Source organism: Tachyglossus aculeatus, chromosome 5 (genome assembly GCF_015852505.1).
Source record: "Tachyglossus aculeatus isolate mTacAcu1 chromosome 5, mTacAcu1.pri, whole genome shotgun sequence".
NCBI classification, from domain to species: Eukaryota; Metazoa; Chordata; class Mammalia; order Monotremata; family Tachyglossidae; genus Tachyglossus; species Tachyglossus aculeatus.
Genome location: NC_052070.1, coordinates 60,086,520 through 60,104,540, shown reverse-complemented (window position 1 = coordinate 60,104,540; position 18,021 = coordinate 60,086,520). Strand labels below are relative to the sequence as shown.

At 48.0% G+C, this 18,021-nt stretch overlaps 1 protein-coding gene and 1 non-coding gene across 2 annotated transcripts in view; one reads left to right on the top strand and one right to left on the bottom strand.

The window, feature by feature from the left end:
- The window catches only part of SKI (SKI proto-oncogene), a 188,866-nt gene that overhangs the window by 132,937 nt on the left and 37,908 nt on the right, over window positions 1-18,021 (top strand). The gene's annotated exons all lie outside the window — the stretch shown is intronic.
- LOC119929015 lies at window positions 4,502-4,642 on the bottom strand. The gene has a single exon (XR_005451159.1). It is a non-coding gene; the product is annotated as a small nucleolar RNA SNORA7 (small nucleolar RNA).

The window sequence follows — 18,021 nt, the reverse complement described above, 5'->3', positions numbered from 1 at the left end:
ATTACCTTGTATCTCCCCCAGCGCTTAGAACAGTGCTTGGCACATAGTAAGCGCTTAACAAATGCTATTATTATTATTATTATTATTATTATTATTATTATTATTATTATTATTACATGTTCCCTGCCCACAATGAGCTTACAGTCTAGAGGGGGAGACGGACATAAATATAAATAAATAAATTAGGGCTATGTACGTAAGTGTTGTGGGAGGTGAATAAAGGATGCAAGTCAGGGCAATGCAGAAGGGAGTGGGAAAAGAGGAAATGAGGGCCTAGTCAGGGAAGGCCTCCTGGAGGAGATGTGCCTTCAATAGGGCTTTGAAGGTGGGGAGAACAGTTGTCTGTTGGATATGAAAAGGAAAGACATTACTGGCCAGAGGCAGGACATTGGCCTGAGGTCAGCGGTAAGATAGACAAGATCGAGGTACAATGAGAAGGTTGACATTAGAAGATCGAAATGTGCAGGCTGGGTGTAGTAGGAGAGCAGTGGGGTGAGGGAAGAGGTACAAGGTGATTGAGTGCTTTCAAACCGATGGTAAGGAGTTTCTGTTTGATGCAGAGGTAGATGGGCAACTACTGGAGAGTCTTGAGGAGTGAAGAAAAATGACCTGGGCAGCAGAGTGACATGTGGACTAGACTGGGGAGAGACAGGAGGCAGGGAGCTCAGCAAGGAAGCTGATACAGTAATCAAGGCGGGTTAGGATACTTGGATTAACGTGGTAGCAGCTTGGATGGTGAGGAAAGGATAAGATTTTAGTGATGTTATGAAGGTTGAACTGACAGGATTTAGTGATACTTTGAATATGTGGGTTGAATGAGAGAAAGGAGTCAAGGTAATGCCAAGATTTCGGGCTTGTGCTGTCTACAGTAATGAGAAAGTCAGGGGGAGGACAGGGTTTGGGTGGGAAGATTAATTCTGTTCTGGACACTCTAATGTCTGTCCTAGTCCTGTTCTGATTCAGGCTCTGCCACATGTCCACTTTGTGACCTTGGGAAAGTCATTTCACTTTTTTGTGCCTCAGCTTCCTCGTCTGGAAAATGGGGATTAAATCGTCCTCCCACTTACTGATACTGAGTCCCATGTTTGTAAAGGGAATGTATCCAATCTGATTGACTTTTATCTACCCACACTCTTAGACCAGTATTTGGCACATAATAAGTGCTTAACAAGTTCCACAATAATATGATAATAATGTTTCATATGCAGAGAGAGGGGGAAGGCTCCATTTGCATTTTAACATGCCGCTCAGGGGTGACTACTTTGTGCGATTTTTAGCCACAGAGTTTAAGCATAGCTGAAAAGACACCTCTGCAAGCAACAAATCTTGCCACGTTTCTGCATGTTCTAGTGATGGGCTGCCTAGGGCTGAAAGCAGTAAGGCAACAGAATGGGTCTCTGGGCACTGACACTAATAATAATAATAATAATAATAATAATAGTGTTAGCTGTGTTATTTGGCAAGCATTGTCTATGTGCCAAGCACAGTATCGAGCACTGTGGTAGATAAAAGATAACCTGATTGGACAAAGCCTCCTTTCCCAAATGGAGCTCACAGACTAAGGGGGAATAAGAACAGGTATTTCACTCCCATTTTGCAGATGAGGAAACTGAGGCACAGGGAAGTTTTGAGACTGGCCAATCAGTGGCAGAGCCGGGATTAGAACCCAGGTCTTCTGACTGCCAGGCCCTAGGCAGTCACTAGGCCATGCTGCTTTCAGTGATATCTAGTGACATTTCCACCCTCTTCGAGGTTTCTAAATGATAATAATAATAGTAGTGGTATTTGTGACTAGATGGTGGGGTGGATACAGGGAAATAGGGTTGACACAGTCCCTGTCTTACATGGGCCTCACAGTCTTCATCCCCATTTTATAAATGAGGTAACAGGCACAAAGAAGTGACTTGCCCATGGCCAAATGACCTTGTAGACTTGGGGTCAGTCCACTCTCTAGAGTTACTTATTAGTTTACTCCAGAGTAATTACTGTAAAACAGGAAAAGTGCTTTGCCCCCAAAAGGAACTAGACTGGCTTCCGTCCCTGTCGCTCTCCCAGCTTGCTACGCCCAATCAATCCAAAGGGCTAGATTTCCCAGAAGTCTGTTTCGCACCCCAAGCTCCCATCTCCTTGCCCTTCTTTCTCCAGTCCCTTCTCCTTTCCCCTCCTCTGTCCATCCTCGAATGAGGGTGGGAGAGGGCAGACCGGGAGAAGGGCAAGAAGCCCCTTGACCTGAGGGGCATGGGTCCGTGCAGTCTGCCACTGACGATGGTGGCATGGAGATCGGGAACGTCCATAGTGGTGGCAAGTGCCTGAGCGGCTCTTCTGGCCTGGCCCCAGCTGGAGGCACTTGAAGGGAGCCATTGCCTCCTTGTTGCCGCCTTCCTCCTCCACCCTGATCTGGAAGGAGGGTGAGGGACGGAGCCGCGTCAGCAAGAGCGGTTGGTGCGGAGCCAGTGGAAGGGGTTGGAAATTTCCTTTGATCTGATAGAATGGATAATCTCTTGAGGCTTTTAAGGGCAGGAAGAATCTGAAATCAGATCCACAAGATGAACCTTTACCCCAAAGGAAGCATTCCCGGGGCCCCACTGACTAGGTGGCACCAGCTAAGTGGATGCCTTTGGGGGGGCCCACAAGATGGTCACCTCAAGCAAAGCGGCTGCCATAGCTGATGCGTTTCCCACACAGTTCAGTTGGTTTCCATTTTATCGTCACAGGAACCCACGTCATTTCTGACAGTACCTGGTTCCGTTGTGCATCCTTCCTTCGGCATCTGACGGACGTGTGATTTTTATCTTCACTCTACTCTCGATCTGAGGCAGTTTTCGAGGGGGCTGCTTGGGTCTATCCCAGAGGATTGGCGAAGCATCCGGGCCCCCTGGAGCCAGTCGGTTAGTTGGTCCCACCCCAACCTTTCACCAGATTTCCGCTCGCTCTTTTTGTCATTTGAACGAGGTTTTCGTTGACACAGAGGGGCACCCTCGAAGGCCGATGTTTAAAATCAGGAACTCGGTTTACTTCTCAGCCGGACCTGATCCCCTCATTCATCCGCGTCCTCCGCCTCTTGAAACGCCTTCCTTCTCATTTGGAATTGGTTGGGCTGAACTCAAGCTTCAACACCAACACATTCCGCTCTAGTTCAGCTTTCTGAAAAGCTCCCCAAGTTCATCCTTTCTTTTCACTCGCTCTCTTTTTTTTCCTTCCTCCCCCATCTTCCTCCAGTTCCTGTTCCCCCTCAGCTTATTTCATCGTAATTGAGCAATAAAGTGTAATTCACTGCACCGCACTGAACCATGAAGCTTTTGTATGCAGAGAGAGGGAGAAAGTTGAACAAATAAAAGGTTTTATTTTGCATGGAAACTTGGCAGCCATCCCCATGCCAGCTTTCCAGACACAACTAATACTTCTCCAAAGTATCGGACGATTTAAAGAAATAGAGCCCTCTCTGGAAAGGTTGGTTGCCCTCAGTTTGGAATCCAGCTGGGATCCAGTGCCAGGGTGGGTTTTCCACTCTGGCTGGAGGGTGGTCCCCCCAACCCGCTTTTATTATTTTTTTTTGTATTTGTTAAGCGGTTACTATGTACCAAGCACAGTGCTAGGTTTGGTGCAAGCTAATCAGGTTGAACTGAGGCTCAAATAAGTGAAGTGACTTGCCCAGGGTCATCCAGCAAGCACGTGGCAGAGTCTCTATAGAGAAGCAGCATGGCTTAGTGGAAAGAGCACGGGCTTGGGAGTCAGAGGTTGTGGGTTCTAATCCCGGCTCCGCCACCTGTCAGCTGTGTGACTTTGGGCAAGTCACTTAACTTCTCTGTGCCTCAGTTAACTCATCTGTAAAATGGGGATGAAGATTTTGAGCCCCATGTGGGGCAACCTAATTGCCTTGTATCTACCCCAGTGCTTAGAACAGTGCTTGGCACATAGTAAGAGCTTAACAAATACCAACATTAATTAATTAATTAACCCAGGTCCTCTGACTCCTGATCCTTAATACTTATGGCAGGGCCCCATGGAAAGGTGTTGAAACAGTGAGAAGCAGTGTGGCCTAGTGGAAAGAGCATGAGCATTTTTGACTCTTTCCCAAGCACCAAGAGAAGACTTTTCCTCCCATGTAGTGATTTATTCTAGCCAGACAAATGGAGTTCTTAGATTGCGAGCCTCGCCAAAGGACAGGGCATGGGTCTAATTCTTACCTGGTTATTCTCTCCCATTCATTCGTTCATTCAGTCATATTTATTGAGCACTTACTGAATACAGAGCAATGTACTAATCACTTAGAAAGTCTTGTCTTGTGCCGTTGAATCGTCTCCGACCCCTAGCGATGCCAGGGACACATCTCTCCCAGAACATGCCCCGCCTCCATCTGCAATCATTCTGGTAGTGGATTCATAGAGTTTTCTTGGTAAAAATATGGAAGTGGTTTACCATTGCCTCTTCCTGTGCAGGAAACTTGAGTCTCCACCCTTGATTCTCTCCCTTGCCGATGCTGCCCGGCACAGGTGTTTTGACCTGTAGCAGATTGCCTTTCACTCACTAGCCACTGCCCAAGCTAGGAGTGGAATGGGTATGCCTCTGCTTGACTCTCCTCCCTCCCATAGTCAAGACTGGTAGAGTACTGGAAACTCTCCAGGTGTGAACCTGAGAGGGGCTTGGGAAAGTACAATACAAAGATAAACAGACATATTCCCTGCCCACAACATAGTATAGTACTGTGCACCCAGTAAGCGCTTAATGAGTACTATTTCTTCTTGAAGTAGATCAGGGACAGAAATTCCCCAGGCAAGATAGGATCACATGTAAATCAAGAAGCAGCATGGCGTAGTGGAAAGAGCATGGGCTTGGAAGTCAGAGGTTGTGGGTTCTAATCCCGGCTCTGCCACTTCTCAGCTGTGTGACTTTGGGCAAGACACTTAGCTTCTCTGTGCCTCAGTTACCTCCATCTGTAAAATGGGGATTAAGACCGTGAGCACCACCTGGGACAACCTGATAACTTTGTATCTCCCCCAGCGCGTAGAACAGTGCTTGGCACATAGTAAGCGCTTAACAAATGCCATCATCATCATCTTCTCATCCCCTGGTTCAGGTGATGCTGGTCAACATTGGGTAATAGACCATTGTGGAGGGGCCATGGGCCTCTCCGTGGTCTTTCTGTCCTAACCACTGCAGCCCCTTTGCTTCCTTCCTTGTTTTAAACTATTGCTGCTGTGTGGCTAGGGCTTGCCAGTCCCAGACATCTGCCCGGAGCGATCAATCAGTCAATGGTATCGATTTCTTATTCATTGAATCGTGTTTATTGAGCACTTACTGTGTGCAGAGCACTGTACTAAGCACGTTGGAGAGTACAGTATAACAGTAAACAGACACTTTACCTTGTGCAGAGCACTGTACTAAGTGTTTTGGAGAATGCAGTATCAATTGATAGCACCGCCCAAGATTGAAAATTAACTGCCCAATCGTTGGCATTTATTAAGCACCTCTCAAGGACCGGGCGCTGTACTGAGCGCCCGAGAGTACACCGGAAGCAGAAGATGCCATCCCTCGCCTCAGAGAATTCCCAGTGACATGGAGGGAGGCAGAGAGACAAATGATTTACAGACCACGGGGACAGGAGGAAGAATGAGGATCTAACGGGGAGCAGGACAGACCAGTTGGGATGAAAGCATTGAATGGGCAGACATGCAAATAAACCGTATACAAAGAAATAGGGCATTGGCTTGCTGCAAGCCGAGTTCTGCCCGCCTCGGGCGCGAGTGTAACCTTATCTTCCCAGTGCCCACTGGATGATAGCCAAAGGGGAACTACTGGCGCGTTCATCGGTGATCAGACGACAAATAGAAACATTTGAGCAGGGGGTGAGGGCTCATGTGCCTTCCCCCTTCCTGACAGTGCACAGGGAGTCTGGGTCCATGCAGATAAGAAGCTGCAAGTCTGACTTTCTGAGTGAAAGGTGCCCGCCAATGTTTGGGGGTGGCCCTGTAGGGACTTTGGGGAGCATATATTGACCCAGAGTTTGCTCAAAGGAAGGCATCCAAACAAACCGGGCAAGGACCAAAATTAGCACAACTGTGCTCTGTCCCCGGTAATAATAATAATGATGATTTTTGTTAAGCGCTTATTATGTGCCAAGTAGTGTACTAAGAACTGGGATTAATACAAGCAAATCGGGTTGGACACAGTCCCTGCCCCACGTGGGGCTCACAGTCTCAATGAGGAATTCCATGGAACCAATCCTTGGAGCCCTGGTAGGCTCCGTTCGCGTGGATCAGTGGAAAGAACACGGGCTTTGGAGTCAGAAGCCGTGGGTTCAAATCCCAGCTCCACCACTTGTCAGCTGTGTGACTTTGGGCATGTCACTTCACTTCTCTGGGCCTCAGTTCCTTCATCTGTAAAATGGGGATGAAGACTGTGAGCCCCTCGTGGGACAACCTGATTACCTTGTATCTACCCCAGCGCTTAGAACAGTGCTTTGCACATAGTAAGCGCTTAACAAATACCAACATTATTATTATTACTATTTTGTCCTGACGGTCTGTGGGAGTCGCCCCAGGTTTTGGGGAGTGCTTGGCGCAGAGAGCTGCAGGAGGCGAAGGAGTTAAAGGTGCCAGCGGGTGCCTGCAGTTTTCTGCCCCTCCCCTAATAGAGCTTCGAGGATTATACAAACCAGAAAATATGCCAGCGATCAAGCGTTAATTCAAACCAGCCAACAAAGACGGGCGCCTTCCAACCCAGAAAGGGGGGGGGGGGGGGGGTGTCCACACGTTGTCCAAAAGACCCAGCCCGTCGCACCCTGTTGGACGTCTTTGTGAGATGTCACTCTTGTCAGATCTCAGTGCGTTCTCCTGGGGAGAACCCACCTTGTGAAAGAAATTGCCCAGTGTTGGGTGAGAGACGGGACAGTGCGGAGAGGAATGGAAAAGAAGGAAAGCTTCTCCTTCACTGGAAACCACTAAACCGGGGTATCTCCCCCGCCATTTTGCAATTTTGAGCAACCTAGTGAGGAACCCCATCCGGTTTGGAGGCGTTTGCTAGAGCACAGTTTTCCAGACAAAATGCCAAGATTTTGCAGAGTTGTCGTCTGGGTTACAGGCAGGCTCCCCCCGTCCCCTCTCTCCCTTTCCAAAGTTTCTCAGAAACAGTTCTGTCTACCCCTGAGAGCCATCCTGAGGAGGAGATGCCAAATCTCCCAAGATTTGTATCACGGAGGAGCTTGTTAGGTAGGACATAAAAATACCCTCCCATGATCTATGTTGTCGTTTAAAAGGTAAGGGGGCGGTGAAACTGCCTCAGTTTCGTCAGGCCCTTAACGGCAAAACTATAACGAGCCAAAGAACAGGTTACGAGCCAAGAAGCCATAAACATAGCCACACTCCCCTGATGTTCTTAGAAAACATTCCCTTTTAATTAACTTGGATTCTTAGTAAATAAACCTTCCAAGGGCAGTAACCACAACATCCTGTGTTTCATTCTGAGTTTCTTTCTCTTTTCTGCAACATTTCCTCCAATTCTGGATGGAAAAGTTTGCTCGTCTTATATTGATCCTTTGTGACGAATGGCAAAGCGCCAGCAGTCCATTAACTGTTACATTCTCCTCTCCACCCTTTCACCCCCCTTCTCTCTCCTCCTCCTCCCCCAGCGCTGGCTAATGCCGTCCCTGCCGCGTCTGATGAGGAGCAGCCATGAGTCGCTCCGGGGAGAGGGAATTCATTTTTTCTGGCATTCCTAAGTGGGAAAGAGGAGTTTTTATTTTTATATATCGTAAATATGTATATGCACATGTATATAAAACCTTTTATTTTTTAAACACGTTTCTCCTTCATTTCATACCCCAAGCCCTTTTCACAAGTTACCTATGTGACCTCAGAGCAAAGGAATGGCTCCATTCCACACTAAAGTGTGCATCTGGGGACTTGGAATATGTTGTGGAATTCTTACAAGAACATAAAGTGGGAGGGTTTCCTTCCTCACCCAGGGGGCAGAGAGCTGCTTGGTGGCGCTTGCCGTCATTAGGGCCTACCAAATGCAGAGTGATTCTTCTGGTGGGGTAGGGAGGATCCTTGGCAGAGCGGGTTGCCTCCCAGCTCAGGCCTAGGAGCAGCTCTCTTCCTCTAAATTTTTGTATGTTTTTTTTTTTTATTGACACTTGAGCACTTCCTATGTACTGTACTAAGCGCTGGGATAGATGCAAGCTGATCAAGTGGGACACAGGCCCTGTCCTACATTGTGCTCATAGTCTTAGTCCCCGTTTTCCATGTGAGGGAACTGAGGTCCAGAGAAGTAAAGTGACATATCCAGGATCTCACGGCAGACGAGTGGCAGAGCCAGGGTTAGAACTCAGGCCCTTCTGACTCTATCCATTAGGCCGCACTGCTTCTCACTGACAGAAAAGCGCTTAGGGTCCACCTCCCGACTTTGTGCTCCTGCACCACCTTAGTAGCGAAAGTCATTTGAATGTGGGGGCCATTTGTGTGTATGCGCCATTTGAATGTGGAGGCGACTCTCTGCCCCACATAATAGTAATAATAATAGTAATAACAATGGTATTTGTCAACCGCTTACTATGTGCCAAGCACTGTTCTAAGCACTGGGGTAGATACAAGGTAATCAGGTTGTCCCATGTGGGGCTCATAGTCTTAATCCCCATTTTACAGATGAGGTAACGGAGGCACAGAAAAGTTAAGTGGCTTTCCCAAGGTCACACGGCAGACAGGTGGCAGAGCCGGGATTAGAACCCACGTCCTCTGACTCCCAAGCCTGTGCCCTTTCCACTAAGCCACGCTGCTCCTCAAAATGTTCAAATAACTTAAAACAAAGTTAAGATCCACGGTGCTATCTCCCTGAAGAATCAGTACATTGCCCGCTTGGGTCCGGATTTCATATTCAAGAGCCATTCAGGCGTTAGGGTGGCCGGGTCCCGAGTCTGCATATCTGGTTTGGCCAGGGGCCCCCGCCCAGAGAAAAGGGAGCGTTCTTGAATTGGAGGGGGAGCAGAACGCTCCGGTTCTCCCACGCCAAATGGCTCAGGGCACGTGCTCGGTGGAGCAGCTGGGCCAGTGGGGGTGATTTTTTTCAAAGGCATTTCTGGTTTGCTCCCCCATGACCCACGGTCCCCTGAACCTTCCTTTCCTAACAGAGAAGCGGCGTGGCGTAATGGAAAGAGCTCGGGCCTGGGAATCAGAAGGTCGTGGGTTCTAATCCCAGCTCTGCCACTTGTCTGCCGTGTGACCTTGGGTAAGTCACTTCTCTGTGCCTCAGTTACCTCGTCTGTAAAATGGGGATAGGAGACCGTGAGCCCCACTTGGGACAGGGACTGTGTCTAACCCGATTTGCCTGTATCTACCCCAGTGCTTAATATAGTGCCTGGCACATAGTAAGTGCTTAACAAATACCATTATAATTATTATTATTATTATTAGGCTGCCAGGGAAGGGTGAAGACAAGAAGGATCACTCACCCTTCAGTGTGCAGCTTCCAGGGCCTTGTTTATGGTTCCTTATCTGGTCAGTCAATCGTATTTGTTGAGCGCTGACTGTGTGCAGAGCACTGTACTAAGCACTTGAGAGTACAGTAAAGCAATATAACAGACACATTCCTTGCCCACAACAAGTTTACAGTCTAGAGGGGTAGACGGACATTAATATAAATGAATAAAGGTCTCGCCTGTAGGCAGGGACCCAGAACTCCCCTTTAGTCCCCTTAATGATAATAATAATAATAGTGATAATTATGGTATTTGTTAAGCGCTTACTGTGTTCCAAGCACTGTTCTAAGCACTAGAGTTAGATACAAGGTAATCAGGTTAGACACAGTCCCTGTCCCACATGGGGCTCACAGTCTTAATCCCCATTTTACAGATGAGGTAACTGAGGCACAGTGAAGTGACTTGCCCAAAGTCACATAGTCAAGTGGAGGAGCCAAGATTAGGATCCACGTCCTCTGACTCAAGCCCATGCTCGCCCCTTTGCCTCCCCCATTCTTTAGAGGAGCGATGTTGAAAGGAGTTGACCCCTGGCTGCCAGCAGAGGATCTCTCTAAGTGTTTCAGAAAACTGTAATAACTCCCCCAGTGTGCTAATCTAATCCCCCCTGCTGCTCTCCATCCCTTCCCACCCCCACCACCCATCCCGTAATATTATTTTATTTTTCTCAGGACCTGCTGGTCTGCCATAATAGCTTTCGAGCCCCTGAGTCTAGAACAGACGGCAAATAGAGTTAGCTGCTGCCACAAGGTAGAACTTTACATCCTTCTTAGTTTTTACCCTACACTCTTTGGCATGAATACCCGGGGCTGTGGGTAGCAGCAAGCCCACACCCCTCTCCCGAGCTCCCTCTATGACTGGTTTTGGAGCCCCTTTGTTTCCAGGGATGTTGAGAGGATGAGGGAGAATCCGTACTTTTGCTTCATAGAAGAAAGGCCGGGTAGAGATAGGAAGTAAAAATTCTTACAGCAGGGTTAATTAGACAGGGATTGGTGAGGAGATTGTGGTAGAAGAAGATTGAAAATCTGGCATATGATTTTCCAGAACATATTCATACTGAAAGACAGATGATCTGAGTGGTTGTGGGTTTTTTTTTCTGTTTTGTTTTTTTTTTTTTCCTAGTGGTTTGACTGCCAAACTTGGGTAAGCGTTGCTTTCTGTGTTGGATTATAGTTTTGGCAGGAATGCTCCAATTTGCTTTGCACTGGGGAGCTCTGAAATGGAGAAGTCCAGTCTGTTTCTGCCCTTCTCACAATCAGTTTTATATATATATATACACACACACACATATATATGTATGTATGTATGTAATAATAACAATTATGGTATTAAGCATTTACTATGTGCCAAGCACTGTTATAAGCACTGGGGTAGATACAGGTAATCAGGTTGGACACAGTCCTTGTCCCATGTGGGACTCACAGTCTTCATCCCCATTTTACAGATTCATTCATTCACTCAATCATATTTATTGAGCACTTACTGTGTGCAGAGCACTGTACTGCTTGGGAAGTACAAGTTGGCAACATATAGAGACGACCCCTACCCAACAGCAGGCTCACAGTCTAGAATGGGGAGACAGGCAACAAAACAAAACATATTAACAAAATAAAATAAATAGAATAGTAAATATGTACAAGTAAAATAGAGTAATAAATCTGTACAGACATATGTACAGGTGCTGTGGGGAGGGGAAGGACGTAGGGCAGGGGGGATGGGGAAGGGGATGAGGGGGAGAGGAAGGAGGGGACTCAGTCTGGGAAGGCCTCCTGGAGGAGGTGAGCTCTCAGTAGGGCTTTGAAGGGAGGAAGAGAGCTAGCTTGGTGGTTGTGAGGAGGGAGGGCATTCCAGGCCAGGGGGAGGACGTGGGTCGGGGGTCAATGGCAGGACAGGTGAGAACGAGACACGGTGAGGAGGTTAGTGGCAGAGGAGTGGAGAGTGCAGGCTGGGCTGTAGAAGGAAAGAAGGGAGGTGAGGTAGGAGGGGGCGAGGTGATGGAGAGCCTTGAAGCTGAGAGTGAGGAGTTTTTGCCTGATGCGTAGGTTGATTGGTAGCCACTGGAGATTTTTGAGGAGGGGAGTAACATGCCCAGAGCGTTTCTGCACAAAGATGATCCGAGCAGCAGCATGAAGTATAGATTGAAGTGAGGAGAGACAGGAGGATGGGAGATCAGAGAGGAGGCTGATGCAGTAATCCAGTCAGGATAGGATGAGAGACTGAACGAACAGGGTAGTGGTTTGGATGGAGAGGAAAGGGCAGATCTTGGCGATGTTGCGGAGGTGAGACCAGCAGGTTTTGGTGACGGATTGGATGTGAGGGGTGAACGAGAGAGCGGAGTCGAGGACGACACCAAAGTTGCGGGCTTGTGAGACGGGAAGGATGGTAGTGCCGTCAACAGTGATGGGAAAGTCAGGGAGAGGGCAGGGTTTTGGAGGGAAGACAAGGAGTTCAGTCTTGGACATACGGAGTTTTAGATGGCGGGCAGATATCCATATGGAGGCAGGAGGTGACCCAAGCCTGAAGGGAGGGAGAGAGAGCAGGGGCAGAGATGTAGATTTGGGTGTCATCAGCATAGAGATGATAGTTGAAGCCGTAGGAGCGAATGAATTCACCAAGGGAGGTTACAGATGAGGTAACTGAGGCCCAGAGAAGTGAAATGACTTGCCCAAGGTCACACAGCAGAAAAGTGGTGGAACTGGGATTAGAACCCTCATTCTCTGACTCCCAAGTCTGTGGTCTTGTCACTAGGCCATGCTGCTTCTGTGTGTGCATATATAAATGTGAGTGTGTATGAATGTGTGTGTGTGTATGTATATGTACTGCAGAGCTGAGTGTACAGAGAATCCTCAGCATTCATATGAGAGCCCCTCAAAAACCTGGTCAAGAAGTTGTTTGAGTGACCGGTAAGGGTTATTGGAACGCCTTTTGGGACATGTTGGGCATCATCACATTTACAGGGTCATGGACTATGTCAGCATTTGAGAGTTGGGGTTTTTCCTTTGCGAATGTGTCTTTCTTAGCTTATCCTCCCTCGGAATGACGATCAGTCAATAAATCAATGGTATTTATTGAGCACTTATTGTGTGCAGAACACTGTATTACGCTCTTGGCAGAGTACAGTCCAACAGAGAGGATAGACATGGTCCCTGCCCACAATGAGCTTCCAGTCTAGAGAATGCTCCCAAATGCTTAGTACAGTGCTCTGCATACAGTAAACTCTCAATAAATTCCATTAATTGATTTGTGGGGGGGAAGGGCTTGTCTAGTTTTCATTGCATTCCCTAGCAAACCATTTGCAGTGCCCAGCCATTGTAGTATACTCTCAACAATGACTATTATTATGATTATTTTGATAGTATTTGTGAAGCCATCAATATGTGCCAAGCAGTTTTAAGCACTGCAGTAGATAAAGTTAATTAGGTTGGACACAGTCCCTGTCCCATATGGGGCTCACAGTGTAACTAGGAGAGGGAAGAGGTATTGAATCCCCATTTTACAGTTAAGGTAACTGAGTCATAGAGAAGTTAACCGACTTGCCCAACATCACACAGCAAGCAGTTGACAGAGGCAGGACTAGAGCCCAGGTCCTCTGACTTCCAGGGTCATGTTCTTTCTATGGGACCATGCTGCTTCTCGTGATGATATGTGGTTGCCGATAAATTGTTGGTTAATATGATGGCTTTTCGAAGAGAATTTCCACTTTGGATATCAGCCAATTATGGCCCATGGAACAGGAGCAAAAATAAAGGACTCTCTAAAGCAATCGCTTTTCATGTAAATAATAATAGTTATTATAGTACTTGATAAGCACTTACTACGGGGATTGACTGTGAGCCCCATGTGGGACAGGGAATGGTGCAACACAACTTGCTTGTATTCACCTCAGCACTTAGTACAGTGCCTGGCACAGAGTAAGTGCTTAACAAATACCATGGTTATTATTATTTTTATTAATAATAAAAAACAGCCTTGGCATGTTCCCAGAATTATTAATTCCTTGCTCTAAGTAGTCTGCAAACCCTTTAAGTACAAATGGAGGCCAAAAAGGAGCAGTTAGGGCTTTTCTTCCTGACATTCAGTCCCCAGAGGGCTTCATTCATTCATTCATAGGCTAACGTGAACCCAGGATCCCAAATTAGTCTGCCCAGAAGGCACCTTTCCCTGGCACCCTGGGCCAGTCTGGGAGTCCAATGCTGAATGTGATCCCATTTCTCCGTCAATCACCCCGTGGGCTGCAATTTCCAGACCTGGCCAAGCTGCCAAGCCGGGGTCCCGCCTCTCCTCCTCCCCCTCCCCAAGCCAATGCAGAAAAGGACAGACAAACTCAGTTTATGAAAGTGGAAGGAGTAGGAAGCCCGGCTCCCGGAGCGGGGCCGGGCTGAGGGCCGAAGGGGAAAGGCAACGGGCAGTCGCGGCATCTCCCATTCTCTAGCAGGGCCTCTGTAGGCGTGCCAGGAGTCCGTGCCCCCCAGGTGCCGGGCAGGCTTTGGGTATGAGACTCCTCTGCCAGTCCGTGGATACAGGTGATGGAGGTCACCCTGGCCCTTCCAATCCCGGTGCTCTGGGCGAGCAAAGCGTTCGCATCCGGGCCCACATGGGCAAGTTGAATCCTGCTGCCCAAAGGGCGGGGTCGTCGGGCCCCCCCCAGGCTCCCCAGGCGGACCCCTGCTCTTTCCATTTCACCCCCATCCCCGTTTAAATCTTTGCGGCGACCATGCCGGGCAGGTGCGAAGCTTGAACGGCAGTCAACCAAGAGGCAGGGGGAAAGGGCATATTGTCTCCCAGGTTCTCCCACCAGACGGAAGGAGGGAGAGGGAGCCCGCCTATTGATGGGTCTCTGGCCCCGGGCCAGCTTCCTCTGGCTGCTCGGCATTTTGGAAGCAGTGCGAGGGAGGGGAGGGAGGGCCGGGGTGGGGATGGCCAGACAGAAAAATTGATTGTCGGTCTAATGCGATCCGACATCAGGGAAAGTGGAAGTCGAGGAGCGGGAAGAGCACGGGCCTCAGCAGTACATTAGTGGCACTTTGGCTTGAGAGAATTTCCCAGCGCCCCTGTTTCTGTAAAGGAGACGGAGATCTGGGCTCTGTCCTAGGGGCAGCGGCACGCTGCCAGGCGGGTGCCGGATCCCCGGAACGGGCACCTCTGCCCCAGGTTGCTGCCCACGGCTGGCACGTGGAACCGTCAGGCTGCCTCAGAACCAGCGAGCCCACATGTGGTGACATGCCTACCAACTCTGTTGTGTCAGACTCGCCTAGGCACTTAGTGCAGTGCTCTGCACATAGGAAGCGCTCAATAAATACCATCGATTGACCAACTGATAGATTCATTTGCCTTCCCCGATTAACCCCTGCCCCCCGGCTCCCTCTCCTTTCTGTGTCGTCTGTGCACTTGAATTCATGACCTTTGGTCATTTCATATTCACCCCACCCTCAATACCACTGCACATAAGTGCAACTATCTATAAATTCTGTATTATAAATTATGTTATCGTCTGTCTCCCCCTCTTAACCGTAAGCTCGTTGTGGGCAGGGAACGAGTCTACCAGCTCTTGTATTGGACTCTCCCAAGCACTTAGTACAGTGCTCCATTCACAGTAGGTTCTCAGTACCAATGATGATGATGCCGGTTGGCAAGATCCCAGTGTGGGGGAGGGTAATCAAGCTCGTTGTGGGCAGGGAATGTGTCTTTATTGTGGTATTGTACTTTCCCAAGCACTTGGTACAGTGCTCTGCACACAACAGGGAATGTGTCTTTACTGTGGTATTGTACTTTCCCAAGCACTTGGTACAGTGCTCTGCACACAGTAAGTTGCTCAAGAAATACAGTTGAGTGAATGAATGAATGAATGAATGCAGTCATGCGGCTGATGTCTTGCTAGCTTCCAAATACAGGGGGGTCATGACTGGGAGAGCAACCCATCAGGCTGGGCTTTGTCCAGATGATTTCCCTCAGACTATAAGCATGTTCACCCCATCCCCACAGCACTTACGTACATAGCCCAATACTCTATTTCCCCCATCTTTATCTTAATGTGCCTCTAGAGCTCTGTAGACTCTTAAGTTCCTTTGGGGACAGGGGATGTGCCTTCCAACTCTGTTGCATGGTACTCTCCCCAAGTGTTTAGTACAATGCTCTACATATTGGAAGTGCTCAGTAAAGTCCATTGATTGATTGATTGATTGAGGAGTGGGATTCTCTTGGTCCCTTGGTTCTTCCCATCTCCCAGCCTCATAGCACTTAGATACATATCTGTAATTCATTTCTATTGATGTGCGTCTCCCCTCTCTAGACTGTAAGCTCATTGTGAGAATGCCTGTTTATTGTTGAATTGTACTCTCCAAGCGCTTAGTACAGTGCTCTGCACATAGTAAGCGCTCAATAAATCCAAATGAATTGAATGAATGAATTCCACCTCTCTTTTTGTGCCTCTGGCAGCCATTTCCTTGGGGACCCCAGTATGCCTCTGGGTCTCAGTTCATCCCAAACTGACTGGGGCATGGTGGAAATTAGTCTTGTCTTCCCCCAGTCCAGTTCATTTGGCTAGGTTGGGATGTAGCTTTGAAGAGTTTTTCACCCATGGTCTAGGGTTGCATCGCTAGCAGCGTGGCGTAATGAATACGGCACAGGCTTGGGAGTCAGAAGGACCTATGTTCTAACCCTGCCTCTGCCACTTGTCTTCTGGGTGACCTTGGGGAAATCACTCCACTTCTCTGTGCCTCAGTCACCTCATCTCTAATGCGAGGATTAAGACTGTAAGCCCCATGGTGCCTGTGTCCAACCTGATTAGTTTGTATTTACCTCAGCTTCTAGAACAATGCCTGACATATAGTAAGCACTTAATAAATGCTACCACCACCACCACCACCACCATCATCATTATTATTATCACTCCATCCCATGGTGTTTGTTAAGTGCTTACTGGGTGCCATGTCCTATACTAAGTGCTGGAGTAAGTAAAAGATCATCCAATCACTTTAAGCAATCTGGTCCTCAGTCACATAGAAATCAGCTTGGGAAATTTATTTCCAAACCTGTTCTCTCCAAGAGGCTCAGAGGGACAGGCAAATGCAGAGCAAACCTAACTCAGGTGACTGTCAGAATAAAGATCGCATGTGTTCTGTCACAAAGGAGTCTACTCTGTCATTTGTAGGAGGCTTGGAAAATCATGAAATCATGGCTATCTCAGGTTCCCCTCCAAAAAAAAAAAAAGCCTTCTTACCTTTTTATTTTAGCCAGAAATTGAATTCAACAGATGGTTAGGGGGTGAGAGGGAGGGGGAATGGCGTTAAATATAGAATCATTCCCCCAATACAGGAAAAGACTCCTTTTGAGGCATTTGCTGCTAAAATGTGGGGTTTGATTTGGCTTATTAGAAAAAACGCTATCAATTCCTTGATCCAAATTTCAAGACCACATTTGAAGGGATTGGGAGGTGCTTGTTTCTAATTTTTGCCCAAAATTTTGAGCATACAGTTTTACACACATAACCATCAGATAATTACACCCAGGCCTGTTTGTGTAAGCCGCCCTGTCCCCTTAAATATTGGCGCACGTAACTCTAAACTGCTTTCAAATTTGAGCATATCCATTGCCATCCACCTGTACAGTCCAGGGTCCCACAGGGCCTGCAAGCCCAAGGCCTATAGAATGACGAGCTTCAGCTTCCTCTTTTAGTTTTTTTTTAAATGATATTTGTTAAAGCACCTGCTATGTACCAAGCACTGTACTAAGCGCCGGCATAGATACAAGCTCACCAGTTTGGACACCATCCATTGTCCCACATGGGACTCACAGTCTTAATCCCCATATAACAGATGAGGTAATTGAGGCATGGAGAAGTTGAATGACTTTTTTATGGTATCTGTTAAGCTCTTACTATATTCCAGGCACTGTACTAAGCACTGAGGTGCTTAGTGCAAGTGAACTTAGTGCGAGTTAATCAAGTTGGACACAGTCTAGGTCCCACCAGGGCTCACAGTCTTAATCTCTGTTTTACAGATGAAGGAACTGAGGCACAGAGAAGTAAAGTGACTTTCCCAAGGTCACGCAGGAGACAAGTGGTGGAGCTGGGATTAGAACCCATGTGCTTCTGACTCTGTCAATTCCTTGATCCGAATTAAGTGCTTACTGGCCCAGGCTCCATCCACTAGGCCACGCTGCTTCTCATGGGCTGCCTACAGAAAGCCCCCACAACTTGCTTGAGTGTTCCTCAAGATTCAGACCCCCGTCCTTAATGTTTCAAGCATCCCATGCAAACTTTTCATGGCAAACTGATGAAATTTGCTGCTGAGCTTGTGAAGTGGGCTTCTTATTAGCCTGGTGTCAGGGCTCACATTTGTCCGAGCTTCATTGTATTTGGGCTGGCAGGTTGTGATCTGTTGGAGTTTGCTTTCTGGACATCTGTGCTACGCTTCTGCTAAGAACTCCGTTCAAGTTGAGGCGCCGAGCCCCACCAGGCTCTTTCTCCTGAGATCAAGCCCATCCCCTGACCAGTCTGCCAGAGCCTTGTGGGGGTCCACTAAAGATGCTTGTCTAGGAAGAAGAAGAGTGTT